At 35.8% G+C, this 13,290-nt stretch overlaps 1 protein-coding gene across 1 annotated transcript in view; it reads right to left on the bottom strand.

Moving 5' to 3' along the window:
- The window catches only part of XRCC4 (X-ray repair cross complementing 4), a 251,339-nt gene that overhangs the window by 46,285 nt on the left and 191,764 nt on the right, over positions 1-13,290 (bottom strand). The window lies entirely within an intron of this gene.

Genomic DNA, 13,290 nt, shown 5'->3' with positions numbered 1-13,290 from the left:
AGGCTTAGATTCTATCTCAAGAAAACACTTTCTTTGTTCATCCATAATAAGCAACTCCTCATACATTCATGTCTTATTATAAGAATGCAACAATTCAGTCACATTTTCCACTTCTAATTCTAGCTTTCTTGCTGTTTCCATCACATCTGCAGTTGCCTCCTCCACTGTTTTTTAACTCCACAAAGTCATCAATGAGAGTTAGAATCAACCAGTTCCAACTCCTATGAATGTTGGTATTTTGACATCTTTCCATGAAATCATAAATGTGCTTAAAGACATCTAGAATGGTGAATCCCTTCTAGGTTTGCAACTTTCTCTGCCTAGATACATCAGAGGAATCACTCTTTATGGCAGCTATAGCGTTATGAAATGTGCTTCTTAAATAAGAATCTTGAAAGTAAAAATGTCTCCTTGATCCATTGGCTGCAGAATTGGTGTTTTGTTAGCAGGCATGAAAACAACATTAATCTCATTGTACATTTCCATCAGATTTCTTGAATGACCAGAAGCACTGCCAATGAACAGTAGTATTTTAAAAGCAATCTTTTTCTGAGCAGTAGGTCTTAAGAGTGGGCTTAAAATATTCAGTAAACCATGCAGTCAATAAATATGCCATTATCCAGGCTTTGCTGTCCCATTTACAGAGCACAGAGTAGATTTAGCATAATTCTGAAGGTCCCAGGATTTTCAGAATGGTAAATGAGCATTTGTTGCAAGTTAAAGTTACCAGCTACATCAACCTCTGCCTAACAAGAGTACCTTTGAAGAGTACCTTTCAAGCTTTGAAGCCAGGTATTGACTTCTCCTCTCTCGCTATGAAAGTCAAAGGAGCATATTCCTCCAGTATATGGCTGTTTTATATACAATTGAAAATCTGTTGTTTAGTGCATCTGCCGTCATTAATGATCGTAGCAAGATCTACTGTATAATTTGCTGCAACTTCTACATCAGCACCTGTGTTTCATCTTGCATGTTTATGTTATATAGATGGCTTTTTCCCTTCAACCTCATAAAGCAACCTCTGTTAGCTTCCAACTTTTCTTCCACATTTTCCTCACTCTCTCAACCTTCAAAGAATTGAAGAGAGTTAGGTCCTTGCACTGGATTAGGCTTTGGCTTAAGGGAATGTTGTGGCTTGTTTGATCTATCCAGACCATGAAAACCTTCTCTGTATCAGCAATAATGTTGTTTTGCTTTCTTTTTTTTTTTTTCCTTTCATATGTTATATACTATTTTTAAAAAAAATTTTTTTAATAGTGCATCTTCATTCATTTTATTTTTTTTCTTTTATTTATTTATTATTTTTTTAATTTTAAAATCTTTAATTCTTACATGTGTTCCCAAACATGAACCCCCCTCCCACCTCCCTCCCCATAACATCTCTGTGGGTCATCCCCATGCACCAGCCCCAAGCATGCTGTATCCTGCGTCAGACATAGACTGGCGATTCAATTCTTATCTTTCATGTGTTTACTGGAGTAGTGATTTTAATTTCCTTCAGGAACTTAGCCTCTTTGCATTCACAACCTGGCTATTTGTTTGTTATAGGGAGCTCACCTATCAGCCTATCTCTGTTTTTCACATGCCTTCCTCACATGTCCTTCTGACATGCCTTTCCTTGAAGGGAAAAAGCTTAATCATTTCTAGCTTCTGATTTCAAGTGAGATATGTGAGACTTTCTTTCACTTGAACACTTAGAGGCCATTGTAGGGTTATTAACTGGCCTAAAATCAACATTGTATTGTGTCTCAGGAAACAAGGAGGCATAAGGAGAAGGAGAAAGATGGGAGAATGACTGGTTGGTGGAGCAGTGGGAACGCACACAATATTTATTGATTAGGTTTGCTGCCTTACATAGGAATGTTTCATGGCATAACGAAACAACTATTACAATAACATCAAAGATCACTGATCATAGATTACTGTAACAAATAGAATAAAAATGAAAAAACTTTGAAATATTCCCAGAATTACCAAAATGTGAAATGGAGTCATGACGGGAGAAAATGCTATTGAAAAATGATTTGTTTGACACATTGTTGCCATAAAATTTCAATTTATCAAAAAACAAAAATGAAATACCTGAGATGTGCAATAAATGAATCTCAATAAAACAAGATATGCCTGTATTCTAACACTGCAGAGCAAAAATCCAAATTTTGGGTGAACCTCTAATTAAGGGTATTAATGAAAGAGAAATGAGGCATGTGTCTGCTTAATCCAAGACTCATAAATACAAGGATCTTTACTATGAAGTTGTTTAACACCCCAATAATTTTTGGCAGATGGTCTTAAATCAAAGTACTTGTAATATCTTTACACTTTTGGGTAATATCTGTGGACTGTCAAACTACTGTATTATTAAATTTTTTGTGTCATATTGTTATTGGTTTTATAGTTTTAACGGTGATTCTGAGTATTTGTGGTTTCCTTTCTATCTGTTCATCACGCCATTTATGCCAGTTAATCAAGGGTTGACTATAGTTGAGTTCAAAGTAATTAGTTTTACTATATTCTCAAGTTGTTTCTTGATTTGCCATGAGTCATCTGCAAATATTATCAAATTTTTTCCTAATTATATTTGTAACCATTTTTTTAATTGAAATTGTACTCATATGAATCATTACCTCAAATCCTTCATTCTTAAGTAGTTTATTCCACATAAGATTAACTAAATATAAGTAGGCAATGTGGTATTCTTTGTCTCTCTGCCTGAATTTTCTATTGTTATTTTTTTTTTTTGCTAGGTTTTTTGCTAGATTATACTTGACTTTTCCAAGTTATGGCAGTATACAATTAAAGTTATTTTAACTGACCCATTTTTTTAAGATTTGCCATTAAAGAAAACTCTTTTTACAATTTACAAATATAGTTTATTATTCCTGTTATTCAACATTTTTTCCTTATACTTTATTATAATTCTGCTATAATTAAAATCAAAGCTTTCTTAAAAGAATATTTAGTCACTAACCAACAAACCAACATGTATGTGATATCTCCTACACTATGTAGTTGAAACCATTCCCCACACCCAAAATTTTAAAATAGCTTTAATTTTCCCTTACTGCTAGGAAATGGCAATCCACTCCAGTATTCTTGCTTGGAGAATCCCGTGGACAGAGCAGCCTGGCAGTTACAGTCCATGGGGTGGCAAACAGTCACCTGAGATTGAGTCCACACACCAGTGATAGAGATAAAGCATGGACTTTAGATTGTTACTATCTAGGTTTGAGTCCCTGTTAGCCCACTTATTATCTGTGATTCTCCGTGTCTCAGTCTTCTCATATACAGTTAGCATTTTTATCCCCATCTTATATATGAGAGGGGTTCCCCTGGTAACTCAGACAGTGAAGAATCCACCTGCAATTCTGGAGATCCACGTTCGATCCCTGAATCGGAAAGGTTCCTTGAAGAATGAAATGTTGTCATTATTTCCTTCCATTATTTTTTGTTGGTAGTATTATTTTTCACCCTCCCAAGAGCTCTTATGAGCTATTTCTCCTTGAATTAGGTCTTCCATAATTTGTTTTCTATTATAGATGAAATTTGCATGTCACAGTAAGCTGCCTTATAGCCATCTGGTTAACTTTACCCATTAAGTTATTCTACTTATACCTTTAGTAGAAATCTTGCTAAATTTTAGCTTCTGAATTTGAAAGCTTAGATGTCTGCATATCTCTTGCTTAAAAGAACTAAACATGCTTGAGAGTGTGTGTATGTACATTATTACACGGTGGTTTGGTCACTAAGTTGTGTCTGACTCTTGTGACCCCATGGACTGTGGCCTGCCAGGCTCCTCTGTCCATGGGACTTCCCAGGCAAGAATACTGGAGTGGGTTGCCATTTCCTTCTGCAGAGACTCTTCCCAACCCAGGGATTGAACCCGGGTCTCCAGCATTGCAGGCAGATTCTTTACCAACTGAGCTACGAGGGAAGCCCCATATTTTTACATACATTTGTTTTTTACTTAATAGCATCAGAGAACTGATACAGTACTAAGGAAATTATTAGAATAAAAGCTAAAGGAAGGCAGGATCTTAGAGAGATAAAATGACTAAATTTTTTTTGTGTGTGGCCTAAGGACATTTACTGGAACTTAGTGAACTTAAACTGCAGTTTTCACACAATTGTGGGATACAGCGGGGTAGAGACAAACCTTAGGGCTTGCCCAAAGAGGAGAACCTCCCTCATAAACGTCACGCAAGATTCATTTAGTAACCACAAACCTACTCTTGGGTATATTTGCAGCTCAAATTAATGTGATTTAGGTGGTTTAAAAAGAAATTCTCAATGGTGAATGCATTATATACTGTGGTAACCCTTTCACAATATCATCATGCTATACACTCTAAATACATTACACTTTCACTTGTCAATTATATCTCAATAAAACTGAAAAATAAACAAACAAGAAAATCTCAAACCAGGTAATTTAAAATAGTTGAAGACCATTAGTGCCCCTATGTGGCAGAAGCAATGACAAATATTTTGCAGAGAAAACACCTTTACACTAGGTCTCAAAGAATTCCTACAAGTAATTTTCTTAAAAAAAAAAAAGAAAGAGTAACACACGGTAAAAAATTACTTCACTCAAAAGAAAACAAGGCTTATGAATGAGAACAGAAGAAACAACAAAAGAAATCGGTTGTGGAGATTTCAAATATTACGACAAACAGAAAACAATAAAATAACAATGCTTACTACATTTCAAAAATAAAAGATACTCAAGAATAGTAACGGGAAACTATAAACAATGATAAAGAATATCTGGAGAGAAACATACACAATTTCTAGAAATAAAAATATAATATCTGATTAAGAGATTAGCCTTTCATATATGAAGAGAGAACTAGTAACCTAAAACATGACTAGAAGGAACTATGTGGAATTCAGCATGGAAAGTCAAATAAAGGTAACGAGACATAGAGAATAGAGTGTGATGGCCTAACCTAAGCATGATTTGAGCATCAAAAGCAAGGGATAGAGAGAATAAAATAGAAGAGATATCTGAAGAAATAAAGATTGAGTAATTTTCAGAACCAATGAAAGTGACCAATTAGTCCCCTTAGAAATCACAAATCACAAGCAAAATGACCAAAAAGAAATATACATTTGGATGCGTAAGAGTGAAACTTTAGAATTCCAAAGACAAAGAGGTAATCTTACAAGTAGCCTGTGAGAAAAGGCAGATTCCTACCAAGAAGTGATTGTGAGAATGTCAAGAAATGTTCAGTTTCCTATGAAATCAAATCTTTAGTGTGTTGAAAGAAAATAACTACTAACCCAAAGTCTAGCTTCAGTAGAATTTTTTCAAGAGCACAAGTTAAAAAGGACATTTTTCCAACCAACTAATCTGAGAAGTTTGCCTCTAGTAGAGTATCATTGCTTGGAGAAAGAAGTGACAACCCACTCCAGTATTCTTGCCTGGAAAATCCCATGGACAGAGGAGCCTGACAGGCTACAGTGCATGGAGTCGCAAGAGTCAGACATGACTTAGTGACTAAACCAACCACCAGAGTACCATTAAAGGAAATTCTGAAAAATGTATTTCAGATAAATGGAAAATAATCCCAGACAGCTGTTTTAAATGCAAGTTCTAAATCCAAGTAGGAAAAAAAAACAACAGTGAAAGTTATACATTTATAGATGAATTTAAATGATTTAAATGAGCACTGGCTATGTATACAAACTAATAATGAGAATGTCCTTTAAAAAAAAGACTTAAAGTGTCCCCAAATACGCAAAAATAACGCTAACTTTATGGGATTTCAGGATTAAAGGAATTTAAGGGAATTACAGTTTAAAAGAATTAAAGTGTTCCAAATACTGAGTTCTCGAAAGGGAGCAAAAGTATACTTGATTGGCTTTTACAGTTTCATAAGTTAAGAAAACATGTTGGAGTTGTAGTTACTAAAAGAAGAGAAAGAGTATATTTCCCACAAACAGAAAAGACAAAAGCTATCAGATGAGATAAAAAACAAAAGCAAAAAAGGCAGTTAAATGCAGCTCATTAGAGAGATTTCCAAAAGGTAAGGATGCAAAAAGGTAGAAAGTAGAAAAGATGGAAAAATAAAGGATTTAGGTAAATCCTAAAAAAAATTAACCTCCTGTGGCTATATTAATATCTCTTATTGAGATGAACATTACTAGAAATAATGAGACTGATTTGATAATAAAAAATTTTCATTTTTCAGGAAAATTAAACTATTTTATCTAATAATATAGCCACAGGTTATCAACTACAATGAAATATAGACAAGCTTATTATAGTTCAGTTCAGTTCAGTTGCTCAGTTGTATCCGACTCTTTGCAATCCCATGGACTGCAGAATGCCAGGCCTTCCTGTCCATCACCAACTCCTAGTTTACTCAAACTCATGTCCAATTGGGTCAGTGATGCCATCCAACTATCTCATCCTCTGTCATCCTCTTCTCCTCCTGCCTTCAATTCTTCCCAGCGTCAGGGTCTTTCCTAAGGAGTTAGATCTTCACATAAGATGGCCAAAGTACTGTAGCTTCAGCTTCAGTATCAGTCTTTCCAATGAACGTTTAGGACTGATTTCCTTCAGGATTGACTGGTTTGATCTCCTTGCAGTCCAAGGACTCTCAAGAGTCTTCTCCAACATCACAGTTCAAAAGCATCAATTCTCCCTACTTAGCTTTCTTTATAGTCCAACTCTCACATCCATACATGACAACTAGAAAAACTGTAGCCTTGACTAGATGGATCTTTGTTGCCAAAGTAATGTCTCTGTTTTTTAATATTCTAACATATAAAAAATCCCATGGAGCCTGACAGGCTATAGTCCATGGAGTCGCAAGAGCCTAGGTTGGTCATAAGTTTTCTTCCAAGGAGAAAGCGTCTTTTAATTTCAAGGCTGCAGTCACCATGAAGTCACCATGCAATCATCTGCAGTGATTTTGGAGCCCCCCCCATAATAAAGTCTGTCACTGTTTCCCCATCTACTTGCCATGAAGTGATGGGACCAGATGCCATGCTCTTAGTTTTCTGAATGTTGAGCTTTAAGCCAATTTTTCACTCTCCTCTTTCACTTTCATCAACAGGCTCTTTAGTTCTTCTTTGCTTTCTGCCATAAGGGTGGTGTCATCTGTGTATCTGAGGTTATAGATATTTCTCCTGGCAATCATGATTCCAGCTTGTGTTTCATCCAGCCCAGTGTTTCTCATGATGTAATCTGCATATAAGTTAAATAAGCAGAGTGACAAAATACAGCCTTGATATACTCCTTTCCCTATTTGGAACCAGTCTGTTTTTCCATGTCCAGTTATTAGAGTAGTGAAGGATTTTAATGCAGCTCTTTTTAGGAAAATGGGTGTGGCTATAGATTTTAATATGAAAATTAACAAATCTGATCTACCAGACATATAAAGAACACATTACCAAACAAATACAAATGCAGACATATTGTTTTCCAGCACATATAGGACATTTGTGGGACCATAAGAAAATTTTCAACAAACTTCAAAGGACTGAATTCATATGGTATGTAACCTAAACTTTGGCACTTTCTAGTTTTATGACATTGTTGAAGTTCTTTAGCCTTTCTGAGCTTCAATCTCTTAACTTCAAAATGGGGCAACAATGGTATACACATAATGAGAATCTTACAAACAAATCTTACAAACCTCTTACAAATGAGAGGTTGTTTGGGTTTTAAAATAATGAATTTAAACAAGGAAAGGCATGATTAGATATGTTTTATAAAGATCATTTTGACAGCAAGACCAAGAATGGCTTTAGAGAAAGGGGCAACTAGAAGGAGACGTGTTAGGAAGAAATTATAATACATCATGTAAAATGCAGGGCTGGATAAAGCACAAACTGGAATCAAGATTGATGGGAAAAATATCAATAACCTCAGATACACAGATGACACTATCCTTATGGCAGAAAGTGAGAAACAACTGAAGAGACTCTTGATGAAAGTGAAATAAAAGAGTGAAAAAGTTTGCTTAAAACTCAACATTCAAAAAATGGAGATCATGCCATCCGGTCCCATCACTTCATGGCAAATAGATGGGGAAACAGTGAGAGATGTTATTTTGGGGGGCTCCAAAATCACCTCAGATGGTGACTGCAGCCATGAAATTAAAAGATGCTTGTTCCTTGGAAGAAAAGCTATGACCAATCTAGACAGCATATTAAAAAACAGAGACGTTACTTTACCAACAAAGGTCCATCTAGTCAAAGCTATGGTTTTTCCAGTAGTCATGTGAAAGCTGGACTATAAAGAAAGCTGAGTGCTGAAGAATTGATGCTTTTGAACTGTGGTGTTGGAGAAGACTCTTGAGAGTCCCTTGGACAACAAGGAGATCCAACCAGTCAATTCTGAAGGAAATCAGTCCTGAACGTTCATTGGAAGGACTGATGCTAAAGCTGAAACTCCAATACTCTGGCTACCTGATGGAAAGAACCAAATTACTGGAAAAGACCATGATATTCGGATAGATTGAAGGCAGGAAGATAAGGGGATGACAGAGGATGAGATGGTTGGATGGCATCACCGACTTAATGGACATGAGTTTCATAGGCTCCAGGAGTTGGGATGAACAGGCAAGCCTGGCATGCTGCAGTCCATAGGGGTGCAAAGAGACACAACTGAGCAACTCAACTGAACTGAACTGATAATACATCAGATGAGAAATAATGTGGACTTGAAGAGCATATCAAAGGACATATCTTCACAAATATCTATCTTTCTATTTATAATTTCAGTCGCAAAGAGAACTAACAGAAACTAGGTCTACTAAATGTATAACTATTACTTTAAAATTCTTTGGTGAAATAACAGAATGTTAAAGCACATAATTTTTCATTCACTAAAAAGAGAGAATATAAGGGGCAATCTTCAAGGCAAATGTCTTTGTGACATAAAAAAATGCAACTGAGTTATAGCATCCTCAGTTGCACACACACATATATATATTACATAGATACAGGTACAGATTTACTTTTTAATTAAGTCTACTTTCAAAGTATTCTCTTTTTTCGTTCTTTAATATTGTCTAAAGTTTAATAATTCTCACTGTTAGGTACTTCTTCACAGTCAATCCCCTAAAGCAAAGACACTGCATGTTTCTGTTACCTGCTATTAACAGATACTTAAACTACTTGCATATTAGTGTATTCATTAAATAGTCTTACAAAATTCAAAGTAAAATATTTCTACACATAGATTTTTGAGGGAGTTTGTAAATACAAATGAAGCAAGTACTAAACTCTATTTTCTTTATAATTTTTATTTACATGAAATTTGGCTAACATGAAAATAAATGTAATTTAAATTTAAACAATGAAACTAAAACTAATCTGAATAATATATCCGTGTAGCATAAACATTATATATGAACAAGGTCCCTCCCTAATTTAGCTTTGCTTTTGTTTTTTATCATGGATTCAAAGGCCGTAAGTGGTAGGAAGCATGATTTAAATAGGGGAGGAATAACACTTGGCTGGTGTAAATCATGCTTCCCAAGTGGTGCAGTGGTAAAGAATCTACCTGCCAATGTAAGAGACACAAGAGACGGGTTCTATCCCTGGGTCACGAAGATCCCCCGGAGCAGGAAATAGCAACCCACTCCAGTATTCTTGCCTGGAAAATTCCATGGACAGAGGAGCCTGGTAGGCTACATTCCAGAAGACCAGAAAGAGTCAGACACAACTGAGCACACACACACACACACACACACACACACACACACACACACACAGAGACATACACACAGTGTAAATGATAGTGTTAATAAGGATGGTTATTGCAGAGAATGCCACAGTGGCATATCTTTGCCAAAAGAGTTCTCATTTCTCATAGAACCAAGTCAATTTTCATTTTCATGTCCTATAAAAGAGTATCATAATTAAAGTGAAAGGAAATGAAGTTCATTCATAGTGAAAGGATGTGCTGAAATAAAATGTTCAGAATTGATCAATGGAACAGGCAAAGAGATAGATGTGACTCCAAGCGGTCTTACACATTGTGTCTACCAATCATTTTGGAACTCTTCCAAACAATACAACAAATTAAAGTCAATCCAAGGGAGAAATTTATAATTTCGATAATTTATACTTTGGCATAGACAATGCCACATATTTCTGATGCTGCTATCTGGAAAGAAGAGCAGAGAAGAAGAGAAGAGGAGATCAAGGTCACGCTCATTTGCAACTTCTCTCTTATCCCCTGCTGCTGCTGCTGCTGCTGTGTCGCTTCAGTCGTGTCCGACTCTGTGCAACCCCATAGACGGCAGCCCACCAGGCTCCCCCGTCCCTGGGATTCTCCAGGCAAGAACCCTGGAGTGGGTTGCCATTTCCTTCTCCTGCTAGAAAGCATCAAACTGTGTCTCAAGTCTGACAACACATCATCCCTTTCATCTCTCATCTGGATTAGCGCAGCTTCTCAACTGGTCTTCCAGAGTTCCACTCTGGTCCATTTTCAATCTACCAAAGAGTGCAAAAAGTGATCTTACAAAGCAAATCAAATAAAACTCACTGTTTAAAACTCTGTAAGTTTCCCAAAGCACACAGAATAAAATCCACACTCCCTTACTTTGAGCTCTAAGGTCTGCATGATCTGGCCTGTCTGTGTGTGTTACTTACTGTATACGTTGCTACCCAACCACACTGAGTTTCTTCCCACCTTAGAACTGTTGCATATACCATTCTGTCTTCAGGGAATACCTCATTCTTAAAAGCCTACTCCTTATGCTTACATGAAGTATAAGTATTACCTGCCTCGAGTCCTTCCTAATCACCCATCTCAACTCCCTGTTTTGTTTCCTTCTTAGTATACATCATAGCGTACAGTCTTTTTTTTTAATATTTATTGATTTTTTATAAAGTTTTTCACCTAACATGTAAGCTCTGTAGTGACAGAGTGGTGAACGTCTTTTCTAATGGTACCTTTTTATATATAATTTCTTATTACAGAAATATAAGGTAGATTATTTTATATGCACATTATTGTTTTTTTACTCTGAAATAATAAGACTGTTTTAAAAAGTGTGTTCCATACTAATGCATGGTGTTTGGTGAAAACATGATCCTAGGTCAAAGAATTCTTTGCAAGTCCTACAAACTATATGTTCTTCCTGAGGGTCCCTGATGCATATTAACATACTGAAAGCTTCCAAAAATAAAGAAATTGTTTTACTTTTACCCAATCCATTGATTACTGTATTTGTAGATTCTGGAAACTCCTTAATTTCCTTACTAAGTAGCATTTATTAACTTTTTGAGATATTAAGTGTTCAACATAAGAAACTTTGAGAAATGATACTACATAGTTCCAGGGAAGAACAGCTTGTCCACTGTCTTTTTTATTTACTTACCTAAATGAATTCAAGGATTTCATCACAGCATCAAACAGTTCTCCCCCAAACCCTTCTGTTCTAAAAGTGTTTTTAAAAATGTTCCCCCAAATGTCTTAGGATGTCCTAAAAATGACTTTTAAAGTTCTAAAAAATGTCAAGAAGTGGAAGAAACATATTATTATTAAAGCTGTGCTTGGTTGCTCAGTTGTGTCCAACTCTTGGCAACCCCATGGACTGTAGCCCGCCAGGTTCCTCTTCTGTCCATGGAATTCTCCAGGTAAGAATACTGGAGTGGGCTGCCATTCCTTCTCCATCACTAATGCCATGAACTAGTAATAAATCATTAAAAATTTACACATACCTAAAATTCAGGCCTAAATCCAGATTTTCTATTTTGTGTGTTTTATTTTTGAAACATGGTTCTTTAACCATATCTATGCTAATTTTATAGTTATTGTTATCATTATTACTTTGCAGGTTTTTTTTTCTTTTTGCTTGTGATCTAATAAGGCAACCAGAAGTTTTCTCAGTTAATTCCTACAAGGCTGCTTAGAATTTGCTGCTAATGTTAATATCTGCATATGGTTTTTATAGGCCACACATATTCTTTGGAGTAATGTACATATTACTTGAATGTTCACTGACAATAAAACATTTTTGTTTAGCCAGTTTACCAAAAGTTTCACTGATAGTCATAAATACTTGGAAAACATGGCTTTTTATAGCAGAATATGTTGTTGTTTAGTCACTAAGTTGTGTCTGACTCTTTTGCGACCCCATGGACTTGTAGCCCACCAGGGTCATCTGGCCGTGGCATTTCCCAGGCAAGAATACTAGAGTTGCCATTTTCTTCTCCAGGGGATCTTCCCAACCCAGGGACTGAAACCCGCATGTCCTGTACTGGCAGGTAGATTCTTTACCCCTGAACCACCAGGGAAGTTCACAGCATACTATGGTGAAGATAAATTTTAAAGATAAAGTAGTAGCTTTACTCTTTTTTTTTTTCTTTATTTTTACTCTATCTTTGAACTATTTTGTTCCAAAAACCAAAAAATTTAAACCTTGACATCCAACAATACTGAGTTTCTATTGCTCCCGTTGTTTTTTGATTATTTCTTTGGCACAAAATACTTACTTGAGCAGAAAAATATTTCTAAATTTCTTTTTTGTACTTAGGAACTTTCGTAGCTATATATGCCTCTGGTTAAGGAAAAGCGTGTCTGTTCATCTGCTAACAGATGGTGTAAACAGTTAGTCATGGTTATTTCCTTTTTGTCATATTTTATTCTTTATTCAATAGAGTATTTAAAGTACTATTTATATCTACCTGGTAGCTCACACAGTAAAGCGTCTGCCTACAATGCAAGAGACCTGGGTTCAATCCTTGGGTCAGGAAGATCCCCTGGAGAAAGAAATGCAGCCCACTCCAGTACTCTTGCCTGGAAAATCCCATGGACGGAGGAGCCTGGTAGGCTACATTCCATGGAGTCGCAAAGAGTCGGACATGACTGAGCGACTTCACTTTCACTTTTCATGATAAAAAGAGAAAAAGACAAAGTTAAACATCTTTTCCATTTTAGAAAAGAGATTTTATAAGAGGTAAAGTTAGATATTAATCACATTATTAAAATGTATAAATGACATTATTTTATAAAATTAAGCCAACTTTAAAATATCTATACATTGGTTTCTTTCAGAGTTAATTTAAAAGAAACTTTTGTAATCCACTCTGTCAAAAACTGCTTTTGTAGCTATGTATAAGATCATGGCATCGGTCCCATCACTTCATGGCAAATCGATGGGGAAAGAGCGGAAACAGTGGCTGACTTTATTTTTTGGGGTTCCAAAATCACTGCAGATGGTGATTGCAGCCATGAAATTAAAAGACGCTTACTCCTTGGAAGGAAAGTTATGACCAATCTAGATAGCATATTCAAAAGCAGAGACATTACTTTGCTAACAA

This window comes from Budorcas taxicolor, chromosome 7 (assembly GCF_023091745.1).
Source record: "Budorcas taxicolor isolate Tak-1 chromosome 7, Takin1.1, whole genome shotgun sequence".
In the NCBI taxonomy this organism is placed as follows: domain Eukaryota; kingdom Metazoa; phylum Chordata; class Mammalia; order Artiodactyla; family Bovidae; genus Budorcas; species Budorcas taxicolor.
The sequence above is the reverse complement of the archived record's forward strand: the minus strand, read 5'-3'. Positions and strand labels throughout refer to the sequence as shown.